The sequence below is a fragment of the Mastomys coucha genome, unplaced genomic scaffold, assembly GCF_008632895.1.
Source record: "Mastomys coucha isolate ucsf_1 unplaced genomic scaffold, UCSF_Mcou_1 pScaffold2, whole genome shotgun sequence".
In the NCBI taxonomy this organism is placed as follows: Eukaryota; Metazoa; Chordata; class Mammalia; order Rodentia; family Muridae; genus Mastomys; species Mastomys coucha.
Window position 1 is genome coordinate 7,796,398 of NW_022196902.1, and position 16,219 is coordinate 7,812,616.

Genomic DNA, 16,219 nt, shown 5'->3' on the forward strand with positions numbered 1-16,219 from the left:
AGACTTAAAATTACAGAATGTTTTTCTGAATGCTGTAAAGTATACATTCCCAAGTTCAGTTGACATTTTTGTAGAACAATATTGGACTGATACATAGCCAAAATAATCTCCTTCAAAAGTATTATTTTAGCAAATCTAAAGCAGTCAGTCTTAAAGCAACCTCCTCATGCAAATTGTGTTGTCTAGTTCTCACAAATATTTGGAGCTGTTATTATTCTTTTACTAGTACCCAATACAGTAATTTTGAATTCTCTGCCCCTTGAATTCAGACTGTTCCCTGTAATAACAGTATTTTAATAAATATTATAAATTTAAAGACTGTGTTTTAAATCAAAAAATGAGTTCTTATGCATTTTTCAGTATAAGAGTTTAATTAGTTAAGCCATTTTTGTTTCATGAGATAAAAATGATTAAATAATTAAGGAAAATTGCCTACAGAAAAGAAGAAACAAATCCTGCTTTCTAGCTTTTGAAACTCCTGCAACAGCTTCATACATGTGTACACACATGTAGTCTATGGATGGCTTTAAGATACGTTAAGAGAGTTAATTTTAGGTAATGGAAACAATAGTACCTCCACAGATTAAATTATTCCTATTGGATTCTCATTGAAAAGAATTTCTGACATGTGTCATATACTATGAAAATGGGATGTTGCCAGGCAGTGGTGGTGCATGCCTTTAATCCCAGCACTTGGGAGGCAGAGACAGGCAGATTTCTGAGTTCAACGCCAGCCTGGTCTACAGAGTGAGTTCCAGGACAGTCAGGGCTATACAGAGAAACCCTGTATTGAAAAACCAAAAAAACAAACAAACAAACAAACAAAAAAGGATGAAGAGTTATGCAATTATAATTAACACTGGACAACACAGCAAACACTCACTTTATTTTTATCCTTATTAGAAGTTTTAATTGTGCATACGGACTTCCAAGTAGTAACTTCATAGAAAATGATACCAAGGGACTTGATTCAAAGTTGTATAGTAAAAATGCATAGAAACATATTTTGCTTAAGTTTATGTACAGTATATCATTGTAAGATCATTTCAGTTTTAATTTGTGACATCTGGAAGAAGTTATCTATGGTGGCATCCTAATTCAGGAATAGGAACTTATGGGCCTGGAGAGATGGCTCACGAGTGAAGAGCGTTGCTTGTACTTCCAGAAGATCCAGGTTAGATTACCAACACCTTCGTGGCAGCTCATAATTTATCAATTATTTCAGTCCTAAGGGCATCCAATCCCTCTTGTGGTCTCCATATACACTACGTTTATTTGCTGCACAGACACATTATGAAAATTATCTATGCATATAAATAAAAAATAAATGAAAAAAATACTGCTGCTCTGAATTAAATTAGTGAATCCATTGTTGCCTGCTTTGTTCCCAATCTCCACTTCTACCATGAAATGAATAATATTGGCAAGGCTTTTAGGAAACAGCATTCTTATACATGCAGGAGGAAATGAAATATGATATAAACATTGTGGAGAAGAATTTTATAACATAAAACAAACAAAAAGAACATATTCATGCCTTACCAGCAGGTGAGGTGGCATGAGACATGTCTTTATTTTCCCCAACAGTTCATTTACATAATGATTTTTATTCATAAGTATATTATCATGTATATTTATTTTGCCCATTATTGTTATAATTAAATAATACTTCATCGTGATAACTATCCTTTGGTGATAATTTCATTTATGCTGTGTGTGTGTGTGTGTGTTTGGTGTTTTTACTACTTTTTATAACTTTCTGGTAATAAAAGATACCTCAGAGCTAGGGAGATAGCATCTTTGGGTTCCAGCAATGGTATAGCTAGTGAAGAAACTTGATCACAATTTTGACATGAGTTTAGTCCCTAAGCCTCACAATTTAAAATGGAAGAACCCACAAGTTGCTAAGTGGACCTCAATTACAATGTTTTCCCTCAACAGATATTCTACCATTTTTATAAAATGTAATATACAAAAGAGAAAAAAATAAATATATTCATAAAATTATTATTCATGCAATAACACTTCACAATGAGCCAGGCATTCCTAGCCCCACTGCATCAAGATGGGTAAGTAAAGAGGAAATTTCTTTCATGTTATAAATATTTTATAAATGAGGCACCAGTAGCTAAATCCAATTTGAAAGAAACTGTAAAGGTCACCAAACCTTCTGAAACTTAGACAGGCTAAAAGATATTTTTAGTACTCTAGAGACATTTTTGTCAAAAAGATGTTATCATCTGGTATGTTAAAATAACCTGTGGGGCTAGATTTAATTTTATATAGTAATTAATTGTCCCATTGAAATAAAATAAAATATCAATAATAAGTGCTTATAGTCCTGTCAACTATTAATTTGGCAAATCAACATGAATATTTCTTATTTAGATGCACAATTTATTTAGTCTATTTATCTGATTTACCCAAACTAATTATGAAATATTACTCACTCTTCATGAATGTAAAATGAGTTTGTATGAAGATTTTATATGTGTATTAAATTTTACTTTCTTTACATTTAACAAAGGTAAGCTGTCCATAAATAAGTAAAGCATAACACTACAATTAAGAAATCTATACTTGTAACAATAGAAGATTATGCTAGCACTATAAACAGCAGGAAATATTAAATAAAGTAAAAAAAAACTCTAAGAACAAAAGCAATAAATGTTGAAAGTATTTTTAATGTTTGCTTCATTAGCAATAACATCAGCAGAGGGTAATGTTAACAATCTCCTCAATATAAAAATGTATGATGCTTCTCAGTAATGTAACATGGCTTTCAGTCACCGCTAATGCTTTCCACAGCATGACAGCACAAGAAGACTCTGGCCAGATGCCAGTGTCTTCCTCTTAAATATCCTCTGTTAGAAAATTGGGAAGATAAAAATGGATGCTCTTTATAAATTATTCATTCTCAAGAATTTTGTTTAGGTAGCACAAAATGGACCAAAGTACCAACCAAGAATGTACATCTAGTTGAATCCTCATTCAAAACTAGAGCAATGTGGAGACAGTCCCAGACAGAAGGCAAGAGAATTTATCACTCAAAAACACTCATTAAAGGCACCAGAGAATTATCATATACTATTTGATTAAACTTTCTGTTAGATTTAGCTATTGAACATATCAATATAGAATAGCAGGAATGTATACATTGAATGAAAGATAAAGTTAATGTATTAACAATTATGATTTAATGGGAAATATTTAGCATACAAATTTAATCAAATACTTGATTTCTTTTAATGTTACAGTGGAAAAATTAATATAAGATAAAAATAACAAATAGAAATATACCAATTAAAATAATAATAAAATAAAACAATAATAAAATATAGTGTCCATTAAAAACCTAACAAGCATATGTGTTTAAAAATCAACTCTGTACTATTTCTGAGTCATATGCATGCACACACACATGCACACATGTACACACATGTGCACTTGCAGATGTACACTATATACTGAATATAGCCCAGACACCTGGCTCAGTTGACATTTAAAATACAAATGTAAATATGTTAGTTTAGACTATAAACATTCATATAAAATCTTGATAAAAATGACATATGTATTCAATTCATGTACTGGAAACAGATATAGAAATATCCCCAAGACTTGCTGGACAGTTATTTTATCTGAATAGGTGAGAATCAGGCTGAATGAGATATTATATTTCAAGTAAATTATGTGCAGATCACCTTTTATTGACTGCTGGGCTATACCTACATGTATGTGCACATCCCCACATATGTCAACTCACATAAACTCATCTAACTCAGATAATAAATATACAAATAAAGAGTATTAAATAATCAAAACCACTGTTATAATACACACCTTAGTAGAAACAGTTACATCAAGGAGATACATGTATTTTGTTCCCAATTCAAATGTAACATATTTTATTATGAAATATACATGAAACCAAGTGCAAAAAAAACAAACTCCCAAGAAAATTCAAAATAGAAATAACATATAAATAAGTGTCTTCCAATATAATTAAGAAATATAATGTAAATCCAGTCAATAAAATATGTATGTGTTTAAAAAAATCTACAACTCATATAGAAATAAGATAAAGGTATAATGAACTAAAAAATTAAAACTTCTGTTAAGCAATTATTCTAAGGTACCTTACTCTATGCTCACATTTCTTTCTTCCTGTGACAGAGTCTGCCTTTAGCCAAGGCTCTCTCCTCACCATCCCAATGGCTGGGGTGATAGTTTCTATCTGCACTCTTGATGTTTTATTTTCTTGTTTTAAAATAACTCAAGGCCAATCTTTCTTTAAAATTACAGGAAAAACTATTCCCTTCTTATTCCTTTATTAGTCTGGAAACAAAACAAAGCTTTTTGGTCCATTTTATAATGCTAGAATAATCTCTTAAGTAGAACCAGACAAAAATTCTACAAGAAAATAAAATCACGAGCCAATCTAAATTGCAAACAGATGAAAAATCTAAGACAAAAAGCAGTTCATAGAATAATACATGAGAAATAGAACACTTCATTCAGAATTGTGAGACTATGCAGCATTACAAAACCTCATCAAGTAACAGATTATTGGAAAAGAAATATCACATAATGTTAAAATATGCAATACATTCTACCATTAAAATAGTCTTTAGAATTCAAAACAAGAAATGCAAAGGTTAGTTTTCCATAAATAAATATTTGCTAAGGTAAACAAATAAATAAACCAAAGAGTTTACTTGAACTCTTTGAAGAGTTTGGGGAAACAAACATTTTAATTAAAATCCAGAAAATTAGAAGAATACATTTGATGAAAACAGTCATTGATTTAAAATAAAAACAAAGAGTGGTTCTTATAAAAGTCAAATACATTTGCAAAAGGATAAAAAAAATAGAAAGAGAAACAACTCTTATTCTTCCGTATGGTTTACTGGCTTACTTTAACAAACACAAGAACATAAGAACTGGGCAGTTACTCAGTTGTGAACATAGATCAATGCACAGCACTCCTACTCACTATAGTGCCCAGTGAAGTGCCTTTGTGTTTCTAAGCCCAGATTTGGGGAGTAAGCTAGGTAGAACCCTGGGATTCATTTTCCAGCTAGCCTAACTCCATGGGCTTTAAGCCAATGAGGGACACCAGTTTCAAAGTAGATGAATGTCACTTGTGAAGATATTTGAGGTTGTCTTCTATTCCTACCACCACCACACCCACACCCATGTCTTACTTAATGCACATTAAAAAATGAAACCCAAGTTAATATTTATGTTGCTCCAGAATAAAGAAAGTAGTTCAGCTATGTAGAGTGCTGGGAGCCATGGCCTTAACTATGGACTCTTACAGGAGGAGTTTATGAGCAATTGATGATGGACTGTGGATCATCCTTTCAAGTTAAGGTAATGTCAGTGAAAATAATCAGTAACCTATCAATATAGGAAAGGAGAAGCTGGTGTAGATAAATTGGAGTGTAGGTATAAATATGAGGATACAAGGAGCATGTACTATTAGGCAGTATGTGATTGGAACAAATTTCAAAAGTCAGAGATATGAATGTTTGACAAGAAAAGTCCTGTCCTGTTAGAAAAGTTAAGACATGCGTGTTAGACAAGGCAGGTCCCTCCACAGTTAAACCCCAACCAATGGGAGAAGTATGAGCATACAACAAAGATGTGATCCTAAGAGAATCTCCTATCCCTAAATCCTGATTGGTGGAATAACTTGGCACAGATGTTTGTGGGTTTTGGGGATAAAACCTCTGTAGAATCTTACCTCAATGTTATCCTTCACTTCCTGAATCTGGACCATGGACCCTGGTCAAACAGTCCTGGGGTATATGCTCAATAAAGTATCCCAGTCTTACTGAGATCAGCGTTTCTGTAGGTTGAAATGTTATTCCTGAACCACAACAATATCAATGCATGATATGAGAAGCTGGTATAGATATTTTGGAGTGTAGGTATAATTATGGGTGTACAAGTAAGTGTATACTCTAAAGGAGGATTAAAATAGAAACAAATTTCAAAAGTCAGAGAATAACCCCAGTCAAAAATGTAACTGTATAACGTATATTTCATTGTTATTCATAGCAGAAGTATAGAACCAGAAAGAGGAGAGCCTATATAAGAAATAAAAATCATGGGAATAATGCCACTGATTGATTGAATGACTCTAGCAACTTTTCCTCTCCCCTGACAGGGGTCTGTCCCTGGGTGTCCCCCCACCATGACATGTCAATTATCTGGATAGCTTGGCACATCCACTCTCACTGAGGACAAAGCTCTACATCTGTTACATATGTAGCCATGCTCCACCCTGTGTGTGCTCTTTAGTTGGTGTCTGAACCACTGTGAATGCCTAAGAGTTCAGGTTATTTGACACTCTTGGTTTCCCTGAGGATTCCGATCCTGTTCAGGGACCTCAATCTTTCCCCTAACTCCTCCAAAAGTGTTGCTAATATCAATTCAATGTTAGGTTGTAGATCTGGGCAGGTGTTTCGGTCTGCTACTTGGTGGAGATTATCAGAGAACAGTTATGCTTGGCTCCTTTCTACAAGCATAACAGAGTATCCTTAATAGTGTCATGGATTTGAGCTTGCCCATTTAATGGGTCACAAGTTGTCCAGTTTATGATTGACCATTCCCTCAGTCTCTACTCAGTCTCTGTCCCTCCATGTCTTAAAAACAGGATATATTTTAGATTGAAAGTTTTGTGTTTGGGTTGTTCTGCAACTAACCAACCAATGTATTCTTGAGGTTCAGGCCCATTCCATTAGGAGGAATCCATGTCAAATATTCCCCAATTGGCCAAGAATCTGAGAGTAGATGAGGGCACTACTGTACCTGCATCATAAATGATGCACTAGAGACATGAACATCAGCAACACATGCTCCATGAGTGCTTGGTTACTGAACTGCATCTAGTACAGCACTTTCTCACTGAGTGCTGGGTTAAAAAAAAAAAAGAAGCCTCTCATGGAACATGCATCATGGATATATAAATATGTACACAGGTACGAGCCTCATGCAACATGAGTGTTGCAAGGGAGATGTCACCCTACCATGTACTTAAGCAGTTTCTAATAATCACGGAATCAGTAACATGGACAAGAAGGGCATAGCCCAACGGAAAGTGGACTCTACTGCTAGTGGGTCCACAAATATATACATAATTACACAAAAAAGCCTTTCTTTGCCTGCAGGAGCCATTACCACTACTGTAGGTTCACACAAGTACACTGATCCAGGAGCAGGAACCATGCCAATTCTGTCCCCACCTGGACCACACTTGGTTTGGCAAAGTGGTGCTTGTTAAACTGTATCTCTACACAGAAGAAAAATGCAAATATATCTATATACTTGGACCTCTGTAAAACTCATGTCCAAGTGGAATAAAGATTTAAAATAAGACCAGAGAGAATGAATATGAAGAGTAAAGGGAGAACATCCTTGAATGCAGTAACAGGATACAGCCTTTTTAACAGAACACTAATAGTTCAGGGACTAAGATCAACAGTTAATAAATTGGACCTCAAGAAACACTGATGCTTTTGTAAGGCAAAATCCCACTCATTTGGACAAAGAGGCAGCCTAAAGAATGGGGAATGTTTTTTTTTTTTACCACATCCACATGTGATAGAGTTATAATATTCAAAAATATTTAAAGATCTCAGGAAATTAGATGTTATATATCAAAAATTCCAGTTAAAAATTAAGGTGCAGATTTAAACAGAAAATTCTCAACAGACAATCTCAAAGGCTGAGAGACATCTAAAGCATTGATCTTCTCTCTGAGTTCGAGGCCAGCCTGGTCTACAGAGTAAATTCCAGGAGAGCCAGTGCTACACAAAGAAACCTTCTCTCAAGAAACCTTGTCTTAAGAAAGAGAGAGAGAGAGAGAGAGAGAGAGAGAGAGAGAGAGAGAGAGAGAGAGAACCCTCATTATTAGTCATTATAGTTATGCAAGTGAAAAATACTTTCTGATTCTATGTCATAAATGTCTGAATGGTTAAAATCAATAATACAAGTAATTGCTATATTAGTAAGAATAAAGGGCAAGTATGGCACCCCTCTCCTCCTTGTAAGAGTGCTAACTAATACAGCCAATAGGGAGAGAAATCTATGACATGATTCCTCAGGAAACTGGGAATCCATCTACGTTAAGATACAGCTATACCAGTCTTGAGCATCTATCAAAAGGTACTCCAGTAGCCAAACCACAAGGATACATGCTCAACTATGTTCATAGCAGCTTTATTTATAATAGCTAGAACTTACAAACAACTTACATTTTCCTCACCTGAAAAGTGGATGAAGAAAATGTGGTACCTTTACAAAATGGAGTATTACTCAGCTGCTAAAATTACACCACCATGAAATGAAAGCATGACAACTGGCTAATAAATGTAACTAGAAAAAAACATCACCCTAAATGAGGTAACCCAGAACTAGAGTGACAGCAATTGTACATAATCCATGATGAGTGGATATTAGCTCATAAGTAAACTTTAACACAGCTACCCTACACAGGCCCAGAGAGGTTATGTAAAGAGAAGAAATATAATGGGGACATATGCATCATTGTGTAAAGGGGGAATAGAATAGAATCTCAAAGTAGACTGAAGTTAATGGGCAAAGAATTGGTAGGGGGTAGGGACCATTTGGAGGGGGTATGTAGGGAGAGAGTACAATACAGGGAGAAAGAGGTGAAAATCCTCCACCTACTCTCTCCAACCTGCAAAATGTGTTTATCCAAGTTGGTACACACTTTCTTCTTTTCTTTTCTTTTTTTCTTTTTTCGAGACAGGGTTTCTCTGTGTAGCCCTGGTTGTCCTGGAACTCACTCTGTAGACCAGGCTGGCCTCGAACTCAGAAATCTGCCTGCCTCTGCCTCCCAAATGCTGGGATTAAAGGTGTGTGCCACCACTGCCCAGCGGTAACAAACTTTTTTCAGAGGCCAGTCAATATTTGGTTTAACTTGAGGAACTAGATATCAGATGGAACCCAATCCTTACACTGCCTGAGTGTTCAGAAACCTCAGAGAGACATGGCAAAAGTCTGGCTTATATATGTCTCAGCCAAGTCCTCTGCTTATGTATTCTGGCTATTAGCTTGCTGATTTGTGGTAACCCTAACACTAGGAGGAAGTGTAGCTCTGAATGTTTCGCTTGTTCTTGATACTCTTTTCTTCCTATTGGCTTGCATGTCCAGCCTCAGAATTGCTTTCAACACTCCTTTTCTATCTTGTTTTGCTCTCTTTGCCTCTCCTCTTTCTGAAACCTGCTCTCTTCTAAGGAGAAAACATAAAAGGAGGGAAACTTGGGGGTAGGGTAGGAGAGGTAGAGTGGTTACTGGAAGGGGTAGAGGGAGGAGAAACAATGGCCCTGGGATATTGTATGAGAGAAGAATCAAGTTTCAATGAAAGAAATTGATTCAATACTTTTTAATGAAAAGGCAAAGATAAGGGAAAAAATAATGAGTATTGTAAAACAAAATAGTGAAGACAAGGAAAGCATGATTTTGACAGATACGGTTCTCATTTTGTTTGAGCAGAGGATGACCATGAGATAGGAGTTCACAACAAGCCCATTCCTACATCTCTGAAATAAGAAATTTTACTCTCAACAATGTGAAATATATATGTACATATCTATATCTATATCCATATAGTATATATGTGATATATATATATATATATATATGTAATATATGATCATTTTCTTGTATTTTCTTTTACTAGTTTGGATTGTGCAATTACAGAGGTAACTTCACATTTAATATTAAAAATACTCTTGCTTCTCTTTAAGAGAAACTAATATTGAACAATTATTAAATAAAAATACATTTTTTGTGTTATAGGGTTCTGATACTATAATTATATACTTCATTAAAAATAAACTTTTATATAAAAATATTAAATGTTTAACCAAATTCTCCAAACAAAACTGAAGGTGTTACCATCTAATGCTAATTATTTATTCAGAAGAAAAGAAAGAGATGAGTCACTTATCTAAAACTGTTACATTTCTGTTCAACTATAATTTATGGTCATTATTTAATTACAAACAAAGCCAATTCAGTCTATTTGTTATCCTCATTTTCACTTTTCAAGGTTCTGACTTCGGGGAAAAGAGCTCTGATTGCATCCAAGTAAAGCACCTTTCTGGTTTTTAACACATACTGTAATAGTCATTTGCTTCTCATACATCTGACAACATTAGCTTTAAAAAGCTCGATTGCTTTTTCATCTCCACATGCCAAATAAAAGAATATTATTAAAACTGTTTGATATTGAATGCTTCAGATAGATTCTGTGCTTCCTCTCCTTCATTTTTTATTTCAATCTTTTTTTGTGTGTGTGGTTTTTCAAGACAGGGTTTCTCTGAGTAGCCGTGGGACTCATACTGTAGACCAGGCTGGCCTCGAACTCAGAAATCTGCCTACCTCTGCCTCCCAAGTGCTGGGATTAAAGGCGTGTGCCACCACCGCCCAGCTTATTTCAATCTTTAGTGTAGACAAAATGCCTGAAATTCTCACATCCATCTGACAAAGGACAGTGCCATTAGAGATTTAAATCTGATGGGAGAATTAGCTTGAAACTGCTTATGCAGTCATTGTTTGTAATTTTATGACCAATAGGGCACTGACTATAGGAATCTGTTATAAGTGTATAATCCTTTAAATGTGAACTTGACAAATGTAACCTATGAGTACATGTTCATAGAAATTTAAAAAACACAAATTGCAGAACTCCCATTAAAATAAAAGAAAAAAAACCTCAAAGTGACTTTTAAATTCTTATATTTCTCACCATCTATCTTCAATTGATCTTTCTTCCGAATAGAGAGGTCCCAGCTTCCACAGTTCCCTCTCTAAATGAGGTGATCAGAATGGTGGCTATGGCTCTGCAGCCCCTCATGTCTCTTCCTTATTTCAGGGAAACCCTTCCTCTCTGAAGCCCATACACAAAACAATGTTGAAGAACAATTTGATGACTGCTTCATGACAAGTACCATGCATACCTGAAAAACCTCTGAAACTCAAAACACTTATTGTACCCTGGAATTTACTTTCCATGATAAATGTCATTGTGGCTTGTGATAGTGGAAATGTAAAAGACTTATAATTAAATATTGCTGAAGGATGATACCCATGACCATTTTTTTTCTTCCAGTTTTCAGTCTCTTAGTAAAATTTAACAGCAAAACCAAACATAGAGTGCAATTTTACAAACTTCTAGAAACCATATCTTTACTTTTCATATCTGTCTTCCCACTATGCACAAAAACCAAGGCTTGTGAAATTAGGAGCATCACAGCATCCTATGGCCAGACTTGTTGAGTCCCACCCACCCCATGACATTTAAATTGAGTGACACTCTAAAGCCAAGGGCCTCTGACTAGGTTAGTGCAAGTTACACTGACACATAGATTGGAGCCAAGTTCCTAGCTTTCAGCACGCTGGTATTTGGCACTATCTGGGTCACATTCTTCCCTGTCTGTGACAATACCTCAGAGAAGATCCTGGTGGCTACGGAAGTCTCCTGTATCATAATTTCTATTTTAAGAATTCTAAGCATAATCTTTGCCCCTAAGTGCAATATTATTTTGTTCAGACCACATGAACACTCACTTTATCACCACAGGTTTAACACACATAAATGGAGCAAAAATGTACTTAAAGCATAGTTCACATGTTCTTCAAGGAAACTGAATTGTATTTGTTCTTTAACAATTTAATAGACACATATGCAGTTACATAAACGGTGTACTGAAGATGCACTATGGGTAGAAGTGCTTCCCAACGAACCTTACAATTTGACCTTGATACTCTGGAATCACATGCTGACATAAGGAACCTCATTCTTCTGAGGCTGATCTACTGCTTGCCCACTGCCCAAAGTAAAGAAACATATGCAATAAACCTTTTGAAATACTATACTGTGACAAATGAGTTCATGAGATCTCATTGTTTTCAATAACAAGAGATACTTTTTTCCTGTTGAAATCTGTTACATTTTGGAACCATGACACTCTCTGCAGGAAACCATATGATGATTATGAGGCTTTTCCACTTCCTTTTTTATTTCTGATACTTACATTAGTAACTTTGACCATGGTGATTTTTCTTAGATGTCCTATGTCATTCTCCTTGATGGGACCATGCAATTATATCTGAGAGTGTTTTTTTTTTTTTTTTTAATCTGGCCCCTTCAGATAAATTGCACTCTGTGTGACTGTTTCTGGACACTGTATATAGATTACAGTGTTGGAGTTAATTTGTGAGTTTTTCTATACAAAAACTGAAGTCAACCATTCAGCTTAATTTGTAGTCCATCAGATTCTTTACCTTTAAAATCTATTCAAAATATGGGCATAGGATCCAGTTAGCAAACTACTTACCTAAAGCTCACAAACATCTTGATCCCAATATCCCATAAAATTGTATGATGGATTTAAATCAGCCATTTTCACCCTTACTAATTCTGTGACACTTTAATAGAGGTCCCCATATTTTGGTGGCCCCTCCAACTCCACACTACTATATTCATTTCTGATTCATAACTTTAATTTTGCTACTCTTATAAATTATAATAAAATTTTCTGATCTCTTGATCATTTTAGATGACCAGTAATACAGGGTTCTCTGATCCCAGAGGCTTCACCACACATAAGTTGGGAACCTCATCTCTAATGTATTGGCAGGACATTCAGAACTTCAAAAGTACCCTCAGTTCCATAGCAAAACAAAACTACATGCAGTCAATCTTTCTTTCTTCCTTCCTTTCTTTCTGTCTGTCTGTCTGCCTTTCTTTCTTTCTTCCTTTTTTCTTTTTCTTTCTTTCTTTTTCTTTCTCTTTTCTTTCCTTCTTTCCTCCCTCCCTTCCTTCCATCCTTTCTTTCTGTCTGTCTTGCTTTCTTTTTCTTTCTCTCTTTCTCTCTCTTTCTTCCTTTTTCTTTCTTTCTCTCTTATCTTCCATCCCTTCCTACCTCCCTCCATGCCTCTCTTTTTTCCTCCCTCCCAGTCTTGCACCCTTTCTTTCCCCTCCCCTTCTCTTCTTTTGTTCATTTTGATAGAAGTGTTGATTCTCTACTTTCACTAGAATAACTGCTAGGTATTGATGTAATAGCTAGTTTAAAAGAGTCTACATATATATTTTTTTCAAATTTCAGATTAACTAAGATAATTAAGTAGCCACTTGATATTTTCTTCCTTTAGAGCTTCATCAGCAATTACATTCAGGAACCAACCAAGTTGGATGTGCTGAAATCACAGATCTTTCTTATTTTCTTTCTTTCTCTCTCTCTCTCTCTCTCTCTCTCTCTCTCTCTCTCTCTCTCTTTCTCTCTCTTTCTTTCTTTCTTTCTTTCTTTTACTTATTCACTTTACATCCCACTCACTGTCCCCCTCTTTGTCACCTCCATCACCTCAACCCTTTCCCCATCTGAAGCTTTCTTCACTTCTGAGAAAGTGGAGTCTCCCCTGGGGATCCTCTCAGCCCAAAAACATAGCAGTTAATGGTTCTGGGAGATTATGTGTTTACTTGCTTACTTTCCCACTGAGGCCAGACAGGACAGTACAGCTAGTAGAACATATGTGATGCACAGGCAACAACTTTTGGGATATCCTCCTTTCCAACTGTCTGGGACCCTGGTGAAGGCCAAGCTGCATATCTACAACATATGTTCAGGGAGGACTAGGTCCAGCTTGCCTATGTTCTTTTCTTTGTGGTGTACATTATGAGAGGTCTAAGAATCCAGGTTAGTTGACTCTGTTGTTTTTCCTGTGGAGAACCTATCCCCTAGAGAGCCTGCAATACTTCCTTCTGTTGTTACTTAAGACTCCTGAAATTCCATCCACTGGTTGGCTGTGGGTGTTTACATTTGTCTGAGTCAGTTGCTTTGTGAAGACTATGAGAGGATAACACATTCCTGTCTGTAAGCATAATAGAGTAACATTAATAGTTTTAGGGATAGGTGCTTGCCAATGGAAAGGGTCTCAGGTTGGGGTTGTTACCGTTTGGCCATTTCTTCAATTTCTGCTCTAGCTCTCATGCCTGAAATTCTTGTAGACAGGATAAATTTTGGATTGAAAGGTTTCTGGGTGGCTTGAAGTCTCTATAACTCCACTTGGGTTCCTACCTGGCTACAGGAGGTAGCCTCTTCAGGTTCCATATCCCCAATGTAGTGAGGAACAGCTAAGGTCACCTCCATTGACTCTTGGGCACTTCCCTTATTCCAGGTCTCTGTCTTGTTCAGGAGATGCCTCCTACCTCCTCACTGCCATCAGTTGCAAATTTCTATTAATTTGGGGGCCTCATGTCAGCTAATGTATGCTTCCTGGTTGGTGGTCCAGTATTCAAGATTTCTTGGGGCTCCAGATTAATTGAGACTGCTGATCCTCTTACAGAGTCACCCTTCTCCTCAGCTTCTTTCAGCCTCTCCCTAGTTCAAGCATAGGGGTCAACAGCTTCTGATCATTGGTTGGGTGCAAATATCTGCATCTGACTCTTTCAGCTGTGAAACTTTCCCAGTTTCACAAACTGGGTTCTCTCTTAGTCGAAGGGAGAAAGGGACCTGAAACACAGAGTTCGAGAACAAAAGGACGCGAAGCCAAGTTGAGTCCTAATCAAGGCTTGCAACTTTACTTTTGGGGTTCAGCATTTATAAGTACACAAGAAAGTGAAACTGGATCTCTAGGTTACAATGATATTTGCATAATCAATCGATCAACTTGCACAGTTATATATAGCCACAGTATGCACTATAATGAAAACTATTAAATTTCCAGGTGTAAAGAGATCTGTAATTTTATGCTCAATTTTCTCTGTGATGCTAAATTTCTAAATATATTTTAAAAGTCATTTTAACAATACAATCATAATCCTGATACATTGAACAATAATAAACATAAACTAGACCTAGTTTTCATGTGCCCTCTCTATAATACTGGCTAACAGGAAAGTACCTAATGAATCCATGTGACATGAGATACATGTTGATAAGCATGGGCTCCAAAGACATTGCTATAGTAACTTGTAATTTCAATTCTGGTCCATTTCATTAGTCGATAATTTGATTGTTCAAACTGAAACAGTGCTGAGCTCTTAGCTTATTTTTCAATAATTCTTTAGTGAATATTTTTTTGAAAAAAAATTGTAAGAAATTTGTATCATGTATATTATGGCCTAGTGTGAAAATATTGATGGTTTACAAGGATGGAATATAAGTTTTTGTGCCATCTTCATATTTTGAGAGATATTTTGTTTTCTTAAATCTCAAAAGCATAAACTAACTGATATTAATTAAAGGATTTTTTTCAAGATTTTCAGTTACATACATCTTCTTTTATCTTCAGTAAAGGATATTGTAGTGCAGGCTCTCTCACATTCTTTATATACTTAAGGTTTGCCTCCAGTATGGATTTTGAAGTGAGTTTTAATGTTACATGTATTCATAAAATACTTTCTAGATTCTTTACAGTTGTTATGTTTTACTCCTATACATATTGTGGTATATACTGAAAACCAGCTGAGACGTTCAGCCACATGGCCTGAACAACTACTGGATTCTTTAACTTCCCATTGGTATAGAGTTATCATTGGAATAGTTGGCTCCCAGCTTGTGAGCCATTTTAATAAATCCACTTTTGACATACATAGAGAGATCCTAGAGCATTTTACTAGTACATCTGTGTTTTTGTGTTGGGAACCATGAGAGCCCTGAGATAAATATTCTGCCCCAGCTAATTGAGAACCCAGAGATTAACATCCTGCCTGACAATCACAAGGATCCGGCTTGGCCCTGGGAAAAGAACATTCACGGAAATCCACCCCCTCTCCACCTGTCATCCACCCGCTCCCCACCTGTCACACTGGAGCTCAACCCCAGAAGATCTTGTAAACTTCCATCTCCCTCCTTCCTCTCCCCCTCCCCTCCAAGATTTTTGCTTTAAATATGGTCGGCTACACTAAGTAAATGGCTCTTGACAAGCAATGCTTCCTTGAGTCCTGTCGTCTCTCTTGCCCATTCTTTATTCACAGGTTGTGACCCTCCTCGTTCCCCCCTGAACGTGACCTGCAGGCCAGGTCAGGTGGCGCCCAACGTCGGGCTCGAGGCACGGGTCACCTCCCGGACGGATTAAGATCGCAATCAAATCCAGGTTCATGACTGACGCTGCTCGCCCGGCTGCTCAAGTCATTAGGTAAGCCATCCGTCTTAGACATCTCAAGAATGGGCCATTC